Consider the following 10,655-nt stretch of genomic DNA (forward strand, 5'->3'; position numbering starts at 1 on the left):
GGGAGGAAAACACTGAACTTGGCACCCCAAGGCCTGGGTCTGAGGCTCTTCCTACTCTGATCTTCTTAGTGACCTTGGACAAGTCACTTAATCTTCCAGAGTTTCAGTGTCCTCATTTATGAAATGAAGACAGTTGTCCCATGATACAGACAAGACAACTTGACAGTTACATGGGAAACTCTGCTGTATTGTGGTTGCTCAACAGAACTTGAATGTCACTGGTAATGCCCTTAGAACCCACCCAGGAGTCAAGGATATCCTGGCATCCTTGGGGAAATCTGCCGATCTCCCCCAAGTTCCCACACAGACAAAGGCTCTAGCAGAATCGGGTGCACAATAGACACTCTGATCAAAGCCAAACAAGGGTTCTTGTCCATGATATAAAACTAATATCGTCAGCTACTTACCAACACTCACTCTATGCCAAGCATCTGTTTTCAGTGGTCTATATTGTGTTAACACATCTAATCTCCGCAATAACCCTCGGAGGGAGCTAGAGTATATCCCCACTTTACAGATGAGATCACTGAGATTTAAGGAGCCAGTGTTCAGACCGCACATCCTCAGCTGGCAAGCGGTGTTGACTCTCTCATATCAAAGTGAAGCCTCCAACAAATGTAAAAGAAAACAATGCTGGAGGAGGAGGATGTCACATAAAGGGACACATTTGTTCGTGTTTCTGCATTGGCTCTTTTCCCCACCTCCCATCAGCTAGTGATCTTCTTTATTTCAGCTTTGCATTAGCCATTCTAAACAGTTTTGAATTTGATGAATAACTTGGTTATCTGTTTCTATTGCTAAATGTCTATGGTATTTGTGCTTGGCACCAAATTGTTCATTAATCCAAATCCCTCAGCCTTCTGCCGGTTGAGAGAGAGAGACAGACTCACTGTCAGTTCAAACAGTTGCCATTTGCTGGATAAATGGTTCCAAGCTGGTTCTTCTCCCCCAGTACTTACTGGAATGGGGAGAAGTAAACACTGGGTGGTCTGTTCTCCATTACAGGAACCTGGTGTGTCTTGGTATGGGTACCCAAAAGTTTCTTTAAAACAAGAGGTTACTGGGGCGCCTGGGTGGCTCAGTCAGTTAAGCATCCAACTCTTGGTTCCAGCTCAGGTCGTGATCTCAGCGTTGTGGGATCGAGCCCCGTGTGGGGCTCTGTGCTCAGTGGGGCGTCTGCTTAAGATTCTCTCCCTCTGCCCCTCCCGCCATTTGCTCTCTCTCTCTCTCTCAAATAAAATAAATCTTAAAAAAAAAAAAAAAAGAGGTTACTCAGTGTTTTTGAGGCATGGTTTCAGGCATACAGGGGTATTGCTGGGGATTACTGCTGAAGAATTTCATGGTGACACTCAAACATAAAAAAAGTCACTCTTCAAATAACATTTCCTACCTGCTCGGCCACATTTTTACTTGGGGAACCCAGAAATGTTACAGATGAGGCCCCAGAATGGCTCCTTGGAGTCAAGTGCGGGCAAGGCCAGTTAGTTATAGGATCCCTAGAGACGCTAGAGCATGGAGCTGGCAGACCCCTCCAGGGACAGCCAGGCCATGATTCTGCAGATTGCAAAGCTGAGGGTCCAGAGACAGGACAGACCACGAAGGGGCCTCCCAGTTCGAGGCAGAGCCGCCCCAAATCCTAGGTCTCTCTCTCTTTCTCCCCAGATGCACTGCAATGTCTAGAAAGTCTCAGTTTCCACACTGACAGCTAAGCACAGCACAAATGCTATCCTTTTCATACTGGCTTTGTAGGCAGAAGAATTTGCAAGCTGTAGACCAGATGGTAGGTCTGCTCCAGCATCACAGTCCTGAGGCTCAAGAGGAAAGTGAGGGGAGGGGAGACTTTCATATACGAAACTTCCAATTATATACTAGTTTGTCATCCCCGGAGGGAGAGAGGCGAGAAGCATCAAAAGAAAAAGTGTTGGCGCCTCCAAGAGTTTACTGTGAAACTCAGAAGTCAAGAAGGAGAGGTGAGAAAAGGCGGGAGGCGGTGCTCAGCTCCAAATACCATGGACATGTGACCCCAGAAAGTGTTAGCAGGTGATCAGGAGGGCTCCAACCCAGCCTGAGTAGGCAGGGGGAACACAGAGGGAGTCTGGGCAAGAGGATGAGCACATAAGGTGAAGTAGAATTAGTAGAGACAGAGGGGAGCTCTGACATCTCTGTGCCTGAGAAGGAGCTGGGGAGCTCATCAGAGGTGGCGTGACAGCTGGGAGTCACCCAAGCCCCGCTCTGCCACCAAGCCAGCCAGGTGACCTCGGGCAGGTTACCCACCTTCTGCAGTGTTAGTGGGGGTACCTGTGAGCTGTCTAGCTTCCAAACGAGAGGGGACAGAATCAGCATCTTTAAACGGGAATGAAGTCCAGTTAGAGCAAAGGGTGAAGTCTGTCTGTCCATACATCTGCAAATCCCCTTTCGCTGGTGAGCTCAGTTCTTCTCTGACTGCTTAGCCCCTTCCATGATGGAAGAGTTCACGGGAATATTTAACTGAGAGGAAAACTAAAATGGGAAATACCTACTGGGAGGGAGCAGTCAGAAGGTTGCTAATCATTTTGCGTGAAATGATAGCTAACAAGCTAGATTGATTGCTTTTTTATATGTGCTTATATGCCCATGGAAATATCTAGAAAGATACACATGAAACTGTTAATAGTTATTGCCTCCAGGGAGAGTCACCTAATCTCACTTGACAGGAAGTTGATTTTTTTAACATGTGCATATATTACTGTTTCAATTTTTTTAGATAAATTTGATGCTGGACTGAAGGACATGGAAAGCCCAGAAAATTGTCCTTCTATATGGACTCTGGGAAACAAACTAAGGGTTTGGGGGGGGGGGATGGGTTAGCCCGGTGATGGGTATTAAGGAGGGCATGTATTGTATGGAGCACTGGGTGTTATACGCAATGAATCATGGAACACTTCAAAAAAAAAAGGGAAAAAAAAAAGAAAATTGTCCTTCTAGCATTTTCTTTTTTTTTTTACAAAATCCCTTTTATATCTTCCCAGCACAGTGAAAATGTCCATGCCTACCATCAGGGGTATGTTTCTGGGAGGTTCTGAGGTTCTGCAGGGGGGTTGGGGGGGCCCACTCCATACTGATGTACCAAGCCCAGCCAGTTCACCAGGCTCTGAAAGTCTCCAGCCTCTGCTCCTGAAAGCAGATTCATGAGCAAGAATGTTAACCCAGGGGGCAGTCTGATGTAGTGTCCCAACAGGTGAAAATTTGATGGAACGTGTCCCAGACCACAAGGCTGATGGAATGTAGATGTCACCAGTCGTCACCATCAATGGTCCCGTTTGTTAAAGAAGTTACTGACAGAGACTCCCCACCGCACCCCAACTCTGACAGACTAACCAGTTTTGTAGAGTCCCAAGTTGATCTGCGGTAATGACCAAGGGGAGTAAACGCGGGGCTCCCGAGACTCCACATGAACACCCATCTCAGAATACTGAGCACGTGGTGTGGAAACCATTTGTCTCCACATCTGACTGCTCCCCTGGGCTGCCAGGAGGGGGCCAGGACTGACTGCTGCCCTTCTGAGAACCCCCAAAGCCCCCACTCAGAGTGAGTACCCTAGTACTCGGTGAGCACTCGTTGAATGAGTAAAACAGAAACACAATAAATAAATAGAAATAATCTGTCTTCTGTGAGGACAAAACAATGTTACTGGTCTGATCACATACATTTAAAGCCATGCCCAAGAGCAAATAAAATCTGCTAATGTGTCTTAAATCCATATGAAAGAATTCAAAGAAAAAGTGGGATACGTCTTCAGTTTCTGAAGAGAGCTATTGGAATGCCAGGGGACTCTGTTTCAAAACACCATTAAAATATTGGAATAAAATCTCCACATTTTAATTACTAAAAATAAGCATCCCTCACGGTGAGGGAAGGAACAGTGTATACCGAGGACAAAGGAAACATACGCGGCAAGAGCTGAGAAAACAAGATAGGCCAAAGGCTTTCTGAAGTCTACAAGGAAGGGGTCCTTCGTGCCAGAGTAAGGACAAGACTCACAAATGCTTTGGAAGAAGAGAAGAAGGGAGAGGCCCTCTCCTCAATCATCATGGAAACAAACAGGTCAGGGAAATTCTATAGCCTCCTAGCCCCCCCACCATCTAGAGGGAAGGGAGCAGGGGTAATTAAAGATGGCGACCATGTCCTGGTGGGCAGAATGGGCACTGATCTTCCGCACTGGACCTACACCCAAGGGCATACACTCTGGGACCCCCTGCCCACAAAGGGAGCCCCCCATCTAGGAAAGGTCACTCTTAATAGCCACTCTATGGATTATATACTAAGAAGTAATATCACCAAGCACATTTGGAAGTCCCAATTAACTGGACCGAGCACGACACACTTTCTGAAAAGAGAACATGAAACCGGAGGAATCTATTAGCATTCTTGGAGGAGGTAGAAACAGGCCTGGAGACGAGGGAGAAACCCAGGGATGAATTATGTTTAGACTTTCAAAATTCCTTCTGAGAAAGTTCCACCCCAAGGGTCACTCGCAATTGTAAGTTGCTCCAGAATGTGCAGAGAAATCGCCACGGATTGGAACTGTCCTTAGAGACAGGAAACAAAAGATAGGATAAACAGGTACTTTGCTGGATGAAGAATTATAAACACTGGGGATCCCCAAGGATCACTGGTGCTCCCAGGCTTAGTTTCAATGTCCATAGATCATCTGAAGGAGCAAATGCTCAGATGCTTCCAGGCCTGCAGATGAAATGAAGGGTCTGGAGACAGAGGGCAGACAAATGGTGGATGACCGCAGGGCACGCTTATGAGTTAGCAAGAAAATGCACATTGTACCTATAACAGGGGCAAGCCTCAGTTAATGCATTTAGGAGCACAGCATCCAAATGATAAAATAAAATGGACTCCATCCAGCCTGTTTACAGCCCAAAAGGGGATCTTGGGGGTCTTTGCAAAAATGTTTGTTTGCTAACGGCCGTGCAGGACCGTGTGTGTTCAGAAAATTCCAAAATGCTTTCAGAAACTGCTTTGGGAGCTAAGCCCAAAATAGGATTCTCCCCAGGCTATACCCAAACCTGGCACTTGTATGACATTCCCCCAGAGAAAAATACCTCAGTACTATATAGAAAGGTAAGTAAAGTCAGCACCCAGGTAAAGGACTTGCCTGAGAAGCTGGACTGCTTTGTTCTTCAGTGTAAAAGATGAAGCCAAAAAGATGATATGGTCAAAGTCTATAAAGCCTTAAAAGTTACTGTGACGAAGGGGCGCCTGGATGGTTCAGTGTCTGCCTTCGGCTCAGGTCATGATCCCAGGGTCCTGGGATCGAGCCCTGCGTCAGGCTTTCTGCTCAGCTGGGAGCCTGCTTCTCCCTCTCCCTCTGCCCCTCCCCCCCCCATGCTCTCTCTCTCAAATAAATAAAATCTTTTGAAAGAAAGAAAAGGAAGGAAGGAAGAAAGGAAAGAAAGAGAAAGAAAGAAAGAAAAGAAAGAAGAAAGAGAGAAAGAAAGAAAAGAAAGAAAGAAAGAAAAAGAAAGAAAGGAAAGGAAAGAAAGAAAGAAAAAGAAAAAGAAAGTTACTATGATGAGAAAAACAACTTTAGTTTTTCCAAGTTGCAGCCCATGCATTTTACAGCAGGAGAACCCTGCTCACACCCTGGACATGTAGATCAGAATTCAAGTTTAGGGTTCCGGCCAGAAGCTCCTGCTTTATGTTTCCCAGGTTTACCTTTTGAATTAACCCTTAGGGTTCAGCGCAAGAAAAGTGAGTGACTTCCACTCCCACCGTCCTGTAAGTAGTAGGTGCTTTCTACCCTACTCTCTGTCTCCTGCTCTTTCTCAACCTGGGATGGAGGGCTGCCCCTCACCTGGCTCACTGTGCACCCCACCAATCCCGCTCTTTCCAGGACCTGTAAGTAATAAATCTTGTGACTCTAATTCCTTGATGTGGGTTATTGAAACGGCATCTTCATTCGAAGGGGTTTGTGCCCCCTCATTGAGCAGGTCATAATCTGCAGATTCTTAAGGCAATACACCAGCTCTGGCTTCTCAACACAGTTACGGAGAGAGTGAACAAGGTCTGGTTCATCAAATCTGAGATGACCAGACCCCACAGGAGCCCTTGAAGTTTGAAAGAGGAACTTGAAGTTTTATTTCAATTAAAGAGAACTGGGTCCCACCCTCAGTTGTAAATCGAAGCAACTGAGTTCCTCAAGACATGGCAGGCAAAATGTTTTCAGAGGTAGGGGGTGGAGGGGATGAGAATAGGCTCAAGTAATTTTACCAGTAAATGAATGATGGATTAGGCGTCATTGACAACATATCTCTGCACTCGGGAGGCTGGCGAAAGGACTTCTTTGGACCCGTGTTGGACCATTAGCTCCCTCCTTGCTGGAAGTCTGTGCGCACAAGGGAGAGAATCCTCAATCAAACCAGTTTCAGCAAAATAAGGAACTCTGTTGGCTCCCACAGCTGGAACGGGTACTCGTATAGCTCAGAGGGGGTATAGAGAGAATCACTTGCCGGAGTGGCATGGGGAGCCCTGAAAATCTCCATCAGTCCCGGAAAAGCTCACCAGATAAAGTGCAATGCTGGTAAAAACAGTATGCCAACTCTGCCAACCCCGCTTCCACCCGCCAACCCTCATACACACTGGCCTCCCCATCAGGTTGCTACCTGCAGACCCATCCTCTGTCGGAATCAGAGACCAGGACAGGGCTCCCCCACAGCAACAGTCTCAGGACAGACACTGATTGGTCAGCTTGGGTCACGTGCCAGTCACTACTTTATTGAAAGTGATTATTAAGTTATCTGTCTCGCCTCGACTTTAAGTCTAAGAGGATATACTGATGGAGTCAACCCGAATCTTAATGGGCACCCAGGGTTGATGACGTGTGATGCGACTTACCAACCTAGTAAATCCCTACACTTTAGTCACCCGAGAGAGCTTGTTAAAAGTGCTGATGCCCAGGCTGTACCCAGGGATTCAGATTCAGCTGCTCTGGAATAGTTCCTGGGCAGTATTACTGCTAAACTCCCCACAGTGGTCTCCCCAAAAGACTAAATCTCTCCTCTTCTTGAGGCCTCGGGTGGGGCTCCCAGGTGCTAAAAATGGACACCCTAGCCAAGCACGTGCAGGCCTTTCACGTGCTTTCCCAGGCTCCTGCTCTGTCTTCCTGCAGCCTCATCCTTAAGGTTTTCCAGCTCCTCAGGCAGGCCGCACCTTGTTCTTTCTGCCTGGAATCCTTGCCCTGCTCCCCCTCCCTTGCCCACCATCCCCCCCACCCCCACCCCCCACACACACACCACACTCTTCCGCACTGGGAAAACTTCCCTCCCCACCCTGCACCCCAGTCTGAGCTGAAGGCCCCTGGTGCCTAGGTTCTGTGTCTCAGCTGTCAAGAGTCTGTGTTCTGCTTTATTGAAAGTGATTGTTAAATGATCTGTCCTCTAGCCTTGACCTGAAGCCCTGTGCGGACTTGCATCACTGGAATCGATGGCCCATACAGCACATCAGGCGTGGGCTTGGTGTGCTCAGCTCTACAGTTTATTAGCCAGTCATTGGGTGAATACTTGACTTTACTCAGCCTCAGTTTCTCATCTGCAAAATGGGGATGATAGTAGAACCTACCTTAGCTTAAAGTGTCTAGAAATGTACTTAGCCAGCCCTTGGCATAACGTGAGAGTGTGTCGAAACGTGAGCCACGATTACTGTCATTCTTACTAAAAATGAATCCTTCAAAACACCCCACAAGACACACCACCTTTTCGATAAAGCCTTCCCCAGGCAGTTATTTGCCCCTCACCTTCCTCTAATATTGGTTTCTACCAGCAGTTCAAAGATAGGGGCCTGTCTTATTTATTTCTTTATCCCCCAGGGACTAGCATGCAATAGTCCTGAATATACATTTATTGACTGATGACTCAGGCCCTGGATTTGGGAACACCCTGTTTGTACCCAGAGGCAGAGAAAGCTGGAGTCCCTGGCACCCCTCACCCCTGGGAGGTCTTCCACCTTATGTAAAACCTTGCTTTTCCGAAATCCCCTGTCCCTCCACCACACAGCCCCACTGCCTAAAGGTGAAGGGTGGGGGGCAAGGGTTCAGTGCTGGACCCAACACAGCCAGGGTTGGGTGATTGGGAGCAAAAGCCATGCAAGGGAAGATCGCTAACCTGAGGCTCAGAGTACAACCTAGGGGCGAACCCGTAAGTGGTCACCCTCTATAATGGGAACTGTTTATATGCAGTCAGCTACGCTTTGAGTTAAGTGAGTTTCTTTGGTGAATAGAGTGCTGAGTTCCGTAACCCCCAGTGTTCCAAGAATTTCTTATTGCAAAGACCTGTGGAGTTGTCAATAAGCTGGTTGGTTTGGCCAGTATAGACAGATTGCTCAACACCAACATGACCCCATCCTCCTCTTTTGGGGACTGGCTTTCTCTTGATAGTCTAAACTACATAAAGGCCAAATCTCCACTTTTGTGATGTCCAAATTCAGTCACACATCTCTCCTTGTGAGGAAAAAAAAAAAAAAAGGAGAAGCCCTCTGCATCCATCCCTTTCCTAAATCATGTGCTTATGTCCTAAGAATTGGATCTCCTCACAAAATGGCAGCCAGTCTTGTAGCAGGAACTCTGGGGCATTCCCACGGCCCGGTGCCCCTCCCAAACTGTATTTGGTTGCAATCTCAGGGTGACAAGATTATCAGCCTGCCCATGCAGAAGAAGAAACTGAGGTACCGAGGCTCCAAGTCCTGCTTCCAAAGGTCCACCCTCAGGCAAGGACCGCATCAGAAAGGCTTTCGGGTCTTCCCAAGCCCGCACAGCTTCCCCCCTGGGCACATGCCCAGCAGTGTTCGTGGCTGAGTCACTGTTGGGGCTGCCGGAAATGCTGAGGGATCCCCTCTCTCTCATGAGCGAGAAGCTTTAGAACTAACTGTGCAGGGCACAATCCAGCAAATGGTGTTAAGGGGTGGACCTCAGAGGTGCTTCTGTGCAGTCTGGCTCTGTGCCTGCCTCAGTGGGTCAGCGCTGTCCTAGGATTCTATAGAATAAGCCGTTACGTCTGGCCCAAGAAGAATGCCACGAGACCCCTGGATTGTGAGGTGCTGGGCTTTCCACCAGACAGAACTGCAGCATTTTGCAAATCAGGGCTTAAAATGAACCCCAGGGGTGCCTGGGTGGCTCAGTCGTTAAGCGTCTGCCTTCGGCTCAGGTCATGATCCCAGGGTCCTGGGATCGAGCCCCACATCGGGCTTCCTGCTCAGTGGGAAGCCTGCTTCTCCCTCTCCCACTCCCCCTGCTTGTGTTCCTGCTCTCGCTATCTCTCTCTCTGTCAAATAAATAAATAAAATCTTTTAAAAAAATAAAATAAATAAAATAAAATAAAATGAACCCCAGTTTGGGGGAATGCTAATTAGAGCCTGTCGGACTGAGGCCTGACTATTTGGGGGAAATGCGGTAGCGCAACTTTAAAGGTGACCAGTTGCCTTCGTGGTATTTTTGCCCCCAGGGAACAACAGCTTCCTGTCGCCCCATGGCACAGCTGGCTGAGACCTTAGCCCCCTTTCTCACCTGTTTTGCAGAAGCCAGACTCAGAAGGATGACTGCTTGGGTTGCGCCTTCACGGGACATTGGGCTTTCTTCCCGTTGCCCCAAGCTGGCTTCTCCAGGGCTACACTCCCCTCCTGGCGGACAGAGTCCTAAGTGCAGGGGCAGGCTTGCAGCCTGTGTGGCCTTCAGCAAGTGAGGACTGCGATAGTGCTTAAGAGAAACATCAAAATTGGATAGAAATACAGAATTTTTTTCCAAAGAACCAGATGAGTAGGCTTGGAGGAGAGGTGAGGGGGGCCAAGGGAGGAATTGGTTCGACGCAAAACACTTGCTCTGGCCTATTTGCGTTCCATCCAAAAGATGTTTCTCAGGGCAAGTTGCCAGTCTCTTAAATATCCCAACAGCGGCAGAAGAGCTGCAGGTCCTAGGCAACCTTGGGGAGGAGACATTTTTCTCTTGGAAAAATAAGCGACCGAGTTAAGGGAAGTCACCACTCTGATGCCCTCCCAAGAGTGGCCTTGGTGGCCTTGCCCTGGCAGCCCCAGGAGTCCGGGCCCGGCGCCCCGCAGAGACCGCTCTATCCACACCTCCTCCGGGGTGGCAGCCGTCCTGCCGCCCCCGTCAGGCTCGCAGGCCCCCAACTCGGGAGTGCAGCCAGGGCAAGTACCGGGGAAGCAGCGAGGTGCTCGAAGGGGATGCCGGAGGCTCAGAGCCCAGGTGGGGTGGGTGGCCCGGGGTCTCGGCGGGAGGGAGCCTCGAGGTGCATTGGCGGCTGAGAGCCAGCGGACCATCCCGGACAGCCTCGGACAACTCGGAAGCGGATTTTCCAGCCTCCTGCCTGGGGGACACATCTGAGTGAGAGAAATGAACCAGGGGGTATGGGTGGCGCCTTCGGGACGGCAGTCTGGTTGGAACGGGGTCCTGGGGTTTGTCTCCCAGCGCAGTTTCTACTTGGGTTGGATATTTACAGGTTGGATTGGGGGGGGGTGCTCTGCAGGCCGTCCGGGGGCGCTGGGCCTCCCCTACCTGGGCTGCCGCGGGGGTCGGGGAGCCGGGGCGCACCCTGCACACCCCGGGCCCGGGTTCCCGAGCTCCCCGCAGCCAGCGTCGGAGCCCCACCGCCTCGGTC

The sequence above is a fragment of the Neomonachus schauinslandi genome, chromosome 9 (genome assembly GCF_002201575.2).
Source record: "Neomonachus schauinslandi chromosome 9, ASM220157v2, whole genome shotgun sequence".
NCBI lineage: Eukaryota > Metazoa > Chordata > Mammalia > Carnivora > Phocidae > Neomonachus > Neomonachus schauinslandi.